At 47.2% G+C, this 14042-nt stretch overlaps 1 protein-coding gene across 1 annotated transcript in view; it reads left to right on the top strand.

The window, feature by feature from the left end:
• The first annotated feature begins 13601 nt into the window (after window positions 1-13601).
• JAK2 (Janus kinase 2) overlaps window positions 13602-14042 on the top strand; it is a 91904-nt gene continuing 91463 nt past the window's right edge. The window contains exon 1 of the mRNA XM_079959192.1: window positions 13602-13792. The gene's annotated coding sequence lies outside the window, so the exon portion shown is untranslated. The remainder of the gene's footprint in view (window positions 13793-14042) is intronic.

The following is a 14042-nucleotide window of genomic DNA, read 5'->3' as shown; positions in this document are numbered from 1 at the left end:
CTACCTATCTGTAACTGGAACTGTTTTAACAGTGAGTCCATAAGTGACAGTGGAGGCCAGTTCTGGATCCACACGTCCTTCCACAGTAGGTTTCCGAACAGGAGTGGATCACGGTGAGGGTTTGCCATTCGTGCCTTCCTATTTGCACGTTTCTCTCTTTTGACCTGAGTTCGAGCGTCTTGAAAGCCCATGATACCTTTGGTAAAGGCTGTTCTTCAATTGGAGCGCTCACAGGCCAGTGTTTCCCAGTTGTCGGTGTTTATACTACATTTTTCAAGATTTGCCTTGAGTGAGTCTTTAAACCTCTTTTGTTGACCACCCGCATTACGCTTTCCATTTTTAAGTTCGGAATAGAGTAGTTGCTTTGGAAGACAATAATCAGGCATCCACACAACATGACAAGTCCAACGAAGCTGATGTTGAAGAATCATTGCTTTGACACTGATGATCTTTGCTTCTTTCAGTACACTGGTATTTAACACCACAAGTTGCTGCTAGCTTTTCTCTCTGTAGATTAGTAGCATTTTGTTCGCTTCCTGAAGCATACAGGTTACATGGCATTACATCGCTGCTGCAGAAAACTGTTCATGCACCTGTGTGCTACGTGCAACTTGTTCAGTTGTAGTTGCACTAATACAAGCACTTTTTTTGTTGTTGCTGAAAACCATTAATTTAAACGGCTCTACTCTGAGCAGAACTTAGTTGGATACAATCCTCTCTGCTCAGTTCATTAACTTTGTTCCACTCTAAGATGAGAAGTTCGGTGCAAGCCAGATCAGATAACTGAAAAGGAGGTACCTTTCGCCTAGTTAAATTGCCAGGCCCCTATTTAATACAAAAAAGGCTACGGTTGTTACAGTGGTAAGCTGAAAAACATGAGGAAATGGTTGGATCATACCCCAGCTCACTGTAACTACATTGTGATGCATTGCCCACAGGGATATTGTAGCAATCTGCCGGTCTGAGAGTGTTAAAAGTTTATAGGCATGTGCAGTTATATGTACCCCCATCATGTCTTGTCTTCATTCCAAGGCGGTTACCGTGTCATGAAAATAAAACTTAGCTGCAGGACAAGAGTACAAAATTTTAACGGCTGGACAACAATATGTGCTTGTTTTCGGTCATTCTAGTTATAGACAAAACTGGCTGGCTATAACTCAAAACCTTTATTGCAAAACTCTGGAAGCCTAAAGCAATCGAAAGGATTAGCTAGGTCAAAGTACTGACTGCATTTTCCTTTGCAGGTAAATACATCAGTAAATACTTCTTTGCACTGCTTCTGGGAAAGGCAAGCCCAGCGGATTCTGCAGCCTGCCCTTAGGGTAGAACTGTCTCTTGGCTGTAAGCTGTGCAATTGTTTAAACCATGGGTGTTGTTTTTCCTGAAAGGAATGCTCATTTTTTCCACGTGCAGAAGTTACTGGTGGTTTCAGGTTGAGTGGTGGACAAGGGAGATATACCCTTTTGTTTATTCTGTTTTTTGTTTTTTCCCCAAGAGGAGGTTTTTATTTTATTTTATTATTTTATTTTTCCAAAGATCTTTATTGAAACTTAACATATATACATAATAACAAAAATTCCAAATGATTCCCTCACATAAAATATAATAGCTAAATTACAACAGCTGCATAATTATACACTTAATTATAAAACCCACCACCCACCTTCTACTTCTCTCCACAGCAATTTGACTTCTTTATATTTCTTTCTACCTTTCCCCCACTTGCATTCTATAATACATTATTTTTGTTAAATTCTGATTTTTCCTTCTTTCTTTATTGGTTTTGTTATTGCTTACATTTTTTTAATCTACGCCTATTTGCATGTCATTTTTAGAACAACATTTTGACATATAATCTTTGAAATATCTTTTGACATATAATCTTTGAAACTCCATTCTTAACTTTTGATTGGATTGATATCTTATAATTGAAGTTAATTTTGCCAATTCTATATACTCACTTAATTTACAAATCCATTAAATGGAAATCTCAGGACACACCAGCAAAGGAAGAGTGGATTTGTAAATTGGGAGAGATGCCCTTTCAATGCCAAGGAGATGAAGAGCTACACAACTTTTAGAAGACATCTGAAGGCAGCCCTGGATCAGGAAGTTTTTAATGTTTGACGTTTTGTTATGTTTTTGTATGTGTTGGAAGCTGCCCAGAGTGGCTGGGGCAACACAGCCAGATGGGTGGGGTATTATTATTATTATTCCAGCTCTTTCTCAGTAGTTTCCCCTTGAGGTAAAAATAATAATAATAAAGGTAAAGGGACCCCTGACCATTAGGTCCAGTCGTGACCAACTCTGGGGTTGCGGCGCTCATCTCGCTTTATTGGCCGAGGGAGCCGGTCATGTGGCCAGCATGACTAAGCCACTTCTGGCGAACCAGAGCAGCGCACGGAAATGCTGTTTACCTTCCCACCAAAGCGGTACCTATTTATCTACTTGCACTTTGACGTGCTTTTGAACTGCTAGGTTGGCAGGAGCTGGGACTGAACAATGGGAGCTCACCCCGTCGTGGGGATTCAAACCGCCAGCCTTCTGATCAGCAAGTCCTAGGCTCTGTGGTTTAACCCACAGCGCCACCTGCGTCCCAAAAATAATAATACAGGGATCCAAATCTTTTTACTGAAGGAAAAACTGTCAAGAACAATGGAGATTATGGAATACTAGGGGCTGGTCTCCTGCTCATGTCACCTGCCACCCCCGCAAAACCCCCTCACCAACCCCCCCATCCCTTCAGTCACCAGCCCCCTCCAACACTCCCACTTTCAGTCTGCCCCCTACCAGTTAACCCATTCTTTTTTAACGTCATGCTGCTATAGATCCCAAGGCTTCTGCCTCCAAATCAGGTGCATCTGGGCATTACTTGGAGGGAAGGAAAGTCTGGAAATGCATGGAGGGAGAGATGTCCCCTCTGCCCCCTTAGACCATCTCTCCTGAGGAGATGGCAGCTGTCAGGAGTGCGTGCAGGAGCCAGGCCCTGTGACCAATAGGACTTTGCAGGACTGGGGCCTTCCTAAGTTTGTTCTGAAGAGGCAAGGTGCGGCTGCACAGGTGAGGCTGATTGGTAACTCACAGCACCTGGTGGCAAGAGCCGGGAAGGGATATAAGGTCAGCATTTCCCTTCGGCTCTTTGCCACAGCAACACGCTTCCTGCCTTTGGCTTCTTGCTTCCTGATCCTTGAACCTCGGCTTCTTGACTCCCTGCTTCTTGATCTTTGGACCCTTGACTTTGTGACTCCTTGCTTTCGGACCCTTGGCTTCTTGACTCCTGGCTCTCTGACCCTCAGACTCTTGGCTTTCTGACTCCTGGCTTCTGGACTCCCATTCCTGCTCCCACCCTGCCATCTTGCCCCCGGACCCGACGTCCCCAGCCGGGACTTCGATCGCCCGTTGACACAGCCCAGGCAAGCCATTCTCTTTAGACCCCCTCCTGGAGAGCTGTGGAGGCAGAGGTCATGACAGGCCTGGGCAGCTTCTCGGCGCCCGCCCTGCTCGCAGGAGAATGGCATCTTTGGTGAGGTGGCAGCAACAGGAAGCGGGCAGGAGAGCTGAGGAGCTGCCCCAGCCTTTTGTGGCCCTTCCTCTGTAGTTTGCCTGGGCTGACTGCCACCACCCTCCGAAGCTTCTATGATGGGCTGGCAGTTCTCTGAAGGCTGTTGTCCTGCTGTACTTCACAGTGCCACCTGTCTGTGGCCAGGTGAACTGCAGGGTGACGACACTCTTAAGATTTGATTATACAGTGGTGCCTCACAAGACGAAATTAATCCGTTCCGCAAGTCTCTTTGTCTTGCGGTTTTTTCATCTTGCGAAGCACGGCTATTAGCAGATTAGCGCTATTAGCGGTTTAGCGGCTATTAGCGGCTTAGCGGCTTAGAAAAAAGGGGGGGAACTCACAAGAACTCGCAAGACGTTTCGTCTTGCGAAGCAAGCCCATAGGGAAATTCGTCTTGCGAAGCACCTCAAAAGACGGAAAACTCTTTCGTCTAGCGAGTTTTTCGTCGTGCGAGGCATTCGTCTTGCGGGGCACCACTGTATTGGAGGTTTCCAACCTATTTGAGTCCATGGCTCCCTTGGCCAACTACATTCTTCCTGGGGCTTGCCTGTGGGGAAATGCACTTTGAGCCTCAGGAGCCTAGTTATGTCACTCCTTGCCTGCAAATCCAGCAGCCCCTCGCCCCTCCGTCGTGGAGTGTTTGCTCAGCTTCCTCTCCTCTCCCATCTCCTTGGGAGTCCTCCAGGCAGCCACTACAACCACCCCTGATCTCTGAGCTGTCCTCTCCGCTGCCCCAGAGAGAGATGCCTCCTTGCAGTGCCCCACAGGGACCTGGGACAAGTATGCACCCAGCTTTAGTGGCCCAACAGAGACTGGCCTAAGGTGAACGTGAGGCCAGCACGTTACTCTCCTTAGGAGACAGTAGTAGTAGTAGTAGTGGGCGCCACCAGGCCTGCATGGCGGAAGGGCTTCACTTGGGCACCAGGCACTCTTCTCCAAGGCACTGCACACAGCAAGCACAAGGAAGGCCAATGTGGCACCTGCCTGGCATCCCACTTGTCTGTCTGTCCATTCCCAACAGCAGGGGCTGGCTGGCTGGGCTCCCTCACCCCCTTTCTTGCTTACTCCGAGGCCACCTCAGCTCCTGGCAACCAGGACCCCCTGGCCAGCCCCAGAGGAACTATTTGCCAGGGGTGCTTGTAGCCAGGGCTGCTGCAACAAACAACCACACAATGCTTTCGGAGGCAGAGATGTGAGAGGGCATCAGAGGAGGGAGGGGAGGAAAGAGGGACAGAGGTCAGTGTTTCCCACAGCACCCCTGACTACCATTCAAGGCACCCTAGGGTGCCACGGCACACTGTTTGGAAACCACTGCATAATATCATAACACATTTCCGCCTCTCTGTTTTCCTCCCAAAGAGCATTTATGGGGGATGAATTCAATCTTTTTTCCTACCACTTATTTTCCCAATTCACACCTCCCCCCACTTGCTATTTGGGAGGGGGCGACCGAGATGCGTTCATGCTAGTAAGCTCACCTTTGCCGCGCTTCAAAAGTTTCTCCAAACAACCTGCCGCTCATGTTCTGCCTCTTGCAATTTTCCGCTCTGGCAAGGCATTCCCTGTGTTTTTATGGAGGAGTTTTGCGAGCCATCGGAGGATTTCCCAATCGCCACTATCAAAACTATCTGACGTGAGCCCCACCCGCTGCCCTCTGCACCATTAGGCATTGTTAACACAAAAGTTGGCTTTGGCTAAGTATTGGCTCATCAGTCTTGCTCAACTTGGTGTAATGAGAGAGAGAACCACCGTGTTTTCTGAGCGGGCACCGCCATTTTAAGAACATTTTAAGAAGGGGTATTCGGACTGATAAGTGAATCGCTCTGGTAAAGGGTTTCATACGACCCCCACCCCCCCCTTATGAACATGCAACAGGGCAGAAAGATTGTTCTTACTAGTCACATTCCCCACAGGCTGGCCACACACTTCACTGGGAATCGCACACTCACAGGGCTCGTGGCGAGTAGACCAAGACAGCAGGATGAAAAGAGTGTATACGGATGACTGGAAAGGATACGTAGAATATCTGAAGCATCATTGTTAAACACATTAAAATGTTGACAGTGTTAGAATAAATTCGGCAATTCAGCAAGAAATATTTTGATAGGAAACGAGAATGGGGGGGGGGATCGACTGTGTAGCAGAAAGGAAATAATAATAATAATAATAATAATAATAATAATAATAATAATTTATTATTATTTATACCTCGCCCATCTGGCTGAGTTTCCCCAGCCACTCTGGGTGGCTCCCAACCGAATATTAAAAACACAATACAGTGGTACCTCTGGTTACATATGCTTCAGGTTACATACACTTCAGGTTACAGACTCCGCTAACCCAGAAATACTACCTCGGGTTAAGAACTTTGCTTCAGGATGAGAACAGAAATTGCACAGTGGCAGCAGCAGGAGGCCCCATTAGCTAAAGTGGTGCTTCAGGTTAAGAACAGTTTCAGGTTAAGCACGGACCTCCGGAACGAATTAAGTACGTAACCAGAGGTACCACTGTACAGCATAACAACAATAACAATAACCATGGATTGGGGGGGGGGATAGGGAAGGGAAGTGATGATAAATGTATGTTTTGTATTTGCACTTGAACTTATCTGTTTAAATTTGTTAAAAAACCGAAAGGGATATATTGTTTATTAAGGAAACCCTCTAAGGCTATAGTGTTTTACCATGGGTTTCGAGATTATGTGGGGCTTGCAAACGAAATATAAACAGGGCAATTGTGTGCATGTTTACTCAGGAGCAAGTCCCACCGTGTTCAAGGGCGCTTATTCCAGATTCATTTAGTGTGGAATTAGCTATAGAAGTGCTTCGGCATTTAGAGCTCTGAAACTGCAGGGTCCCCGTCCCCCCCTCAAATTCAGAGACTTAAGTGCAATTTTTGCCCAAGTCAGAACGGTGGCCTTTGCTTTGTGACAGTCAGAATATTTGTGGGAAAGGATGCGGAATAATGTCTGCATAATGTCAAAGCCCAAATATCAGCATATATGTAAATGGAAAGCTGCCACGAAAGCTCAGTATGGTCACATTTCATTTCAGAAGGTGCAAACTCTTCAGGGCTCTTGGGTGTTATTTAAAGCCATGATAAAAGAAGCTCGTATACTGGTTTCATTGCCTGATATGAATGTAGCTCTGCTTGCTTTCTTTTTTCTCATCCTTGCAGTTTCTAGGAGCCTTTCCAGGCAACGTGGCTCTTCAAAAAAAAGTATTTTTTTTGAGACAACATTCAGTTGACTACCTCACATGCTGAGGGAAGGATTGGCTTTATATACCCACCAGTTATACCCACACATACCAACATGTGCACCAGCAAACACAAATGTGGCATCGGTATAAAAGGGCTGTACACACACACATTTACGCATGACAGAAATTGATAAGCAAATGAATTAGAAGAGTTCTTTCTTTCTTTATCAGTCAGTGCAGGAGATAGAAAGATTCTGTATCATTCCCCTTCCTTGGCACACATATCAAGCTTTTTTCCAATTGGTCAGAACAAAAGTCTGATCTGTGATCATTTCTGTTGAGATCCAGGTAATGTATATGTTTTTCAGATTTTCCCTCACAGTCATGAGGGCTAGAAACTTACCTTATTAAAGATGAACGCTTAGAAACCGAGCCACATTCTACCAGGGCAAGTGGTAGAAATATTTCAGACCTTTACTGGATTTCTAATTGTTTGTTAACCCAGCCTTTGCCCTTGCCCTTGGAGTCTTTTTTGTTCCTAAATGGAGGGTAAAAGCTGTAAATTTTAGATTATTGCATGATATATTTAGTACATCAAATCACTAGGTCGTGCACCTGAGTGTTGTATGCTGGTCACCCCTACTCACAGACTTTCAGTTTAAAGCTAGACACAAGTGTTTATATCCAATGCGGGCACAAACAGAATTCCCCTTCCTTTCCTCCCCGTTGTAGCCTCCCAAAAGTAGGTACTCTGAAGGGACCCCAGCTCTCCATAGCAGATTTGGGGATCACACAAGAATAATAATAGTAATAGTAATGGGACGCGGGTGGCGCTGTGGGTAAATCCTCAGCGCCTAGGGCTTGCCGATCGCATGGTCGGCAATTCAAATCCCCGCGGTGGGGTGAGCTCCTGGCGTTCGGTCCCAGCTCCTGCCCACCTAGCAGTTCGAAAGCACCCCTAAAGTGCAAGTAGATAAATAGGTACCGCTTTCTAGCGGGAAGGTAAACGGCGTTTCTGTGTGCTGCGCTGGTGCTGGCTCGCCAGAGCAGCTTCGTCACGCTGGCCACGTGACCCGGAAGTGTCTCCGGACAGCGCTGGCCCCCGGCCTCTTAAGTGAGATGGGCGCACAACCCCAGAGTCTGTCAAGACTGGCCCGTACAGGCAGGGGTACCTAATAGTAATAGTAATAGTAATAAATAGTAATAAATAATTTATTTATACCCCTTCCTCCCTTGCCAGGGCCGGGCTCAGGGAAAAAAACAGTTAAAATACTCTTAAAATACAGCTTAAAATGCAGCCTCATTTTAGTAGTAGCCCATAGATCAAGACCATAAAGGGAGGAAATATCAGATATCCATGGGAAGATTTATATACCAAATCCCATATAAGGGGTCATAGTGATTCTAAGCCGAAGGCCAGGCGGAACAGCTCCAACTTGCAGGTGTCAAATCCCGCAGGGCCCTAGTCTCTTGTGACAAAGTGTTCCAATACGTTGGGGCCAGTGCTTAAAAGGCCCTGGCCCTAGTTGAGACCAATCTAACCTTGAGGCTCGGGGTCCCCAAAGAGTTGTTATTTATGGACCTTAAGGTCCTCTGTGGGGCATACAAGGAGAGGCGGTCCCGTAGGTACGAGGGTCCTAGGCCGCATAGGGCTTTAAAGGAGGAGGGAGGAGAATAAGAAGAAGCTCTGCGGTATGAGCAGGAATCTTCCACTCCCAGATGAGCACCACTGGATATCACCCAAGACACATTCCAGAGAAGAAGACGAAGAATCTTAGAACTGTAGAGTTGGAAGGGACCACGAGAGTCATCTAGTCTAGGGCTGCCACATTCCCAAAAGTGAAAATCCAGACAAAGTTGATTATTATTATTTTGGTCAAAAGTTGTTGGGGGTTTTTTTTTGGGGGGGACACACATCTACCCCCTCCCCAAATTATTCAGTGGGGCCCAAACCCATGACCCTGAGATTAAGAGTCTCATGCTCTACCGACTGAGCTATCTGGTTGCCAGGAGGAAAGAAGGTGAGACCAAGTGAAAAAAGGTCTGGTACTTGTATATACAACAGCATTCATTAAAATTTAGGATGAATGATTCTGTTTCTTGCTGGATGGTTTCTGCTATAGGATAGCTAAGCCCTTTTAAATGCTCATTTCTGTTCCCTGTGGGAGTGCTTTCCTTACAGCGACTCTGTATTGAAACAGCTTCCCAAAAATCCTGTCCTGACTTGAGGAATTATTTTTGAACTAGACCTATTAGGGTGGTTCCATCAGCTTCCCTGCCAGGAAAGAAACACGACAGTGATGTTCTGTTCGAATGATCAGTCGCATTTGATTGGAAGCTCAACTTCTCATTTCCTCTGAGCTTTCAATCTGCGCAGAATGTCTTGTTCTGAGTCTAGAGAAGCTGGGCCTGGGAGTTTTGTACTCCATGAAGCAGGAGCAGAATGCATCCAAATGCTTTTGAAATATTTTCCAAGCAAAGTAAAGCAGGCGTTTGTGAATTAGGGATACCATCAACGATGGCTTGGAGACAAATGACGCTGGCAATGTAATGCACAGAGGTTTCAAAGCAACTGTGCACTATAGCCCCCATAACATGTTCTTATGGTAAAGTAAGACATGTAGGAGTACAGTGGTACCTTGGGTTACATACAGTTCAGGTTACAGACTCCCCTAACCCAGAAATAATACCTCAGGTTAAGAACTTTGCTTCAGGATGAGAACAGAAATCGTGCGGTAACAGTAGCGGAAGGCCCCATTAGCTAAAGTGGTGCTTCAGGTTAAGAACAGTTTCAGGTTAAGAACGGATCTCCGGAACGAATTAAGTACGTAACCAGAGGTACCACTGTACATTTTGTACAGTTGCCCCTATACCAGTGTGCTGAAAATTGCACTGTCCCCCATGGAACCTAACTGCACAAACATACCGATGCTCAGAAGTTTAAATAGAAGGACTTAGATCTATGCCTCTGCCAAAAAAATGCATTTCTAAATAACTTACTCTACATGAGCTTCCGGTGGGTTCTAATAACATTTCAGTTGAGAATTTTATTAGAGCGAAGAAGAAGAAGAAGAAGAAGAAGAAGAAGAAGAAGAAGAAGAAGAAGAAGAAGAAAAGGTAAAGGACCCCTGGACGGTTAAGTCCAGTCAAAGGCGACTGTGGGGTTGCGGCGCTCATCTCGCTTTCAGGCCGAGGGAGCTGACATTTGTCCACAGACAGCTTTCCAAGTCATGTGGCCGGCACGACTATACTGCTTCTGGCACAGTGGAACTCCGTGACAGAAACCAGAGCGCATGGAAACACCGTTTACCTTCCTGCCGCAGCAGTACCTATTTATCTACTTGCACTGGCGTGCTTTTGAACGGCTAGGTTGGCAGGAGCTGGGACAGAGCAACAGGAGCTCACTCCATTGGGGGGGATTCGAACTGCTGGCCTTCCAATTGGCAAGCCCAAGATACTCAACAAAGAACACACACATGCTATAATAATCTGATCCAATACAAAACGTTATATGAGAAAGCATAACTTTAAAACGGAATGACTTATATCAAATGAAGCAATAATCTATTAGAATATAACCGTACACAATAAAATTAACACTCAGAACATCAGCAAATAATAATTGAACAGGAATTCACTCCTAACAATTACAGTAAATAATCACTCAACTATGATCAATAAAAGTACAAGTCACAATGCATAAAATACCACAGTACATACAAAACCATACAAAAGGTTTTGCATTTACCCACTAAGTAAGAAACAGAGGAAAGTGAAACTAAATACATAAACTCATCCCCAGATAACAGCAATAGATATTCCTCACAAGAGAACAGGAAGAGAGGAAGGGGAGGGGCAGATATTTTTCACAAGGTTATTTAACTTTTTGACTGCCAGATCTTGGGTTAAACTTCTCACACATTATCATAGGGTTGCCATATTTCAAAAAGTGAAAATTCAGGCACAAAAGTTGTTGAGGGTTCTTTTTTTTTGGGGGGGGGACGACGACACAAAGTCGTAAAGCCTCACTTCACCTTCAAGCCTGCCTTGCGTATGATTCTGCTGAGGTAGCAGACCCTCCAAGTGTCCTTGTTTGCCAGGGACAGTACCGGATTTACAGAAGCCGTCCCGGTTTCTGATTTGATCCTGGAATGCCCCGCTTTTTCTTAGGACGTCCCTATTTTCATTGGACCAATCTTAAGGGTATGGAGTTATCCAACCCCCACACTAAAGAGATAAGGAGCTATACAACCCTTAGAATTACTACAGTCATAAGGTAAAGGTAAAGGTACCCCTGCCCGTACGGGCCAGTCTTGACAGACTCTGGGGTTGTGCGCCCATCTCACTCAAGAGGCCAGGGGCCAGCGCTGTCCGGAGACACTTCCGGGTCACGTGGCCAGCGTGACATCGCTGCTCTGGCGAGCCAGAGCCGCACACGGAAACGCCGTTTACCTTCCCGCTGGTAAGCGGTCCCTATTTATCTACTTGCACCCGGAGGTGCTTTCGAACTGCTAGGTTGGCAGGCGCTGGGACCGAGCAGCGGGAGCGCACCCCGCCGCAGGGATTCGAACCGCCGACCTTTCGATCGGCAAGTCCTAGGCGCTGAGGCTTTAACCCACAGCGCCACCTGCGTCCCTACTACAGTCATACCTCGGGTTAAATATGCTTCAGGTTGAGGGTCTTCAGGTTACGCTCCATGGCGACCCGGAAGTAACGGAGCGCATTACTTCTGAGTTTCACAGCTCGCGCATGCGCAGACATGGTGAAACGCGACCCACGCATCACGGTCGCGTGTTACATTCTACTCAGGATATGAACGGGGCTCTGGAATGGATCATGGTCGCATCCAGAGGTACCACTGTATTATTAATCTACGGGTTTTGCATGATATTTTTGTACAATGCTTCTATTTTTGAAGAAAAAGATATATTTCTGCCTTAGAATTTTAAAAGAATTGACTTTTGATGATAATGTGTGCTTGGTGTTTCTCATTCAGTGCTGAATTTATATCAGTTTATAGGTGAACTGATGCACATAAATTATACCGCACAATAACTTAGTATTTAAAGCTCCGGTGCAGTGGTATAGCCAGCCACTCAGGCCCCCGGGGCGAGCCATCCACAGGATGGGGCAAGCCGGGGCAGGGCACGCTGTGTGGAACTGGAGCCTGCCGCCTCCCAGGAGAGATGCGTGGCTCAGGAGCACTGTCTCCATGGTAAGTGGATGCCCGGTGCACCCCCCCCCCAGCTATGCCAATGCTCAGGTGCATTGCGGTGGGGTTGGACTAGATGACCATGGTGGCCCCCTTCCAACTCTACAATTCTATGATGATGAAGAAGAAGATATAGAATAAGAGAACAAGAAGAGCATGCAGTTTAGAGAAGATTGGAAAACGTTTATTGAATATATAGGAAATAAGTGTAGCATTAATATCTGGCAGCCTTCAGATGAATTCAACAGTGTAAACAAGTTTTGAGGGATGTAATCAGGGCCAGATTTAGGTTTGATGAGGCCCTAAGCTACTGAAGGTAATGAGGCCCTTTATATGTCCTTTGTCAACAACAAATTGTTGCTTTTTTTTGTGTTGAATATATGCTATATGGTAACTTACGGACCTAATAAGTATCTAAAGCCATTTGCACGTAACAAATAGGAGCCTACACAACACAAAACACACTTGCCTGTATGTAGCTTTTATTTTGTTTGTTTTTTATCCTTATTTTGGAAATGTACATCCAGTTTTTTTCCCTTTAAATTTTTTGAGGGCCCCCAAGAGAGTGGGGCCCAAAGCTATAGCTTGTTTAGTTTATATGTAAATCCAGCACTGGATGTAATAATGGAATTTGTTGTTGTTGTTTAGTCATTTAGTCGTGTCTGACTCTTTGTGGCCCCCTGGACCAGAGCACGCCAGGCACTCCTGTCTTCCACTGCCTCCCGCAGCTTGGTCAAACTCATGATAGTACAGTCATACTAACGTCCACTTCGTGTTACGTCCGCTTCGTGTTACGTTCTTTCAGGTTACACCCCGCGGCGACCCAGAAGTACCAGAAACGGTTACTTCCGGGTTTCGCCGCTCGCGCATGTGCAGAAGCACAAAATGACATCACATGCATGCGCAGAAGTGGTGAATCACGATCCGTGCGTGTGCAGACGCGCCGCTGCGGGTTGCGCTCTTTTCATGTTGCGAACGGGCCTCCGGAACAGTTCCCGTTTGCAACCAGAGGTACCACTGTAGCTTCGAGAACACTGTCCAACCATCAATAATAGAATACTGAATAGTATAGTTTTTGTGAAACGTGCAAGGGTTTATGATATGCAAAATGAACCATGGAAAGAGAAGAACGGAAGTCATTGATATCTTAAGGATGTAAAAAAATGAGTACTTTAAATTGTAGAAAAGAAAATTTAATTAAAAAATTATATTTTAAAAAGAAGAAGAGGACGTCCCGAGAAATCTTGGAGGCCTCGGGGTCGCGGGGGCGCATCTGGCAAGGTGACACCACCGGGTCGCTCTGCCCAGCTCCGTCCTCGCGTTCCCTTTCACCCGAGGCACCGCCTCTCCGAGCGGCTCGCTCTCCCGGCTCCGACGTCGGCCGTGGGCGGCGCGGCTCCTCCCCGGCGCTCGGTGGCTCCTCCCCGGGGCGGCCGCTGCCGTGCGCCCCTGCCTCTCCTGGAGAGCCCGTGCGTCGTGACGCAGCTGGCGAGCGCGTCCCGAGCGCAGGCCCTTCGCCGCGTCCCGCGCCGTCTGGGTGTCCCGAGCGGAGGAGGCGCCTCTCTTCTCCTCGCTCCCCAGCGCCGCCGGGCGAAGCGGCCGGGAAGAGCCGAGCGGCGGATCCGCCCGGGCGCGCTCGGCGGCGCGCGCCAAGCAGCTGGCCCGCCCCGACGGGCGTCGCTTCATCTCCGGCTGCTTCCTCCTTGCCTGTATGTAGCTGGGGGAGCCGGAGGGAAACCTCGGCTTCCTCTGCAGCGCCGCCGTCGCGGGGGGGTGGGGAGAGTCGGTGGCCAGCTCCCCACGCGCCCGTTTCCCGAGGTATTAGCTCCCGCTCCTTCTCCAGGGGCGGCGTTGCGCCCGGGCGCCGCCTTGGTGCGCTTTCGCTTCCCCGGTGGGGCGAGTTTGGGGGCGCAACAGAGGGTTTGCTGCCTGGCGGGAGTGGGGAGGAAAGGATAGCGGGGTTGGGGGTTAAAGGAGGCGTTGGTGAGGTTGTTACTCCGGCCTCTTTCTTTCCCTTTCTTTCTTTCTTTCTTTCTTTCTTTTTTTCTCTCATTCCCTCCTTTTAAAA

Source organism: Podarcis cretensis (assembly GCF_951804945.1).
Source record: "Podarcis cretensis genome assembly, chromosome: 17".
In the NCBI taxonomy this organism is placed as follows: Eukaryota; Metazoa; Chordata; class Lepidosauria; order Squamata; family Lacertidae; genus Podarcis; species Podarcis cretensis.
Note: the sequence above shows the minus strand (reverse complement) of the source record. Positions and strands in the feature narration are given on the sequence as shown.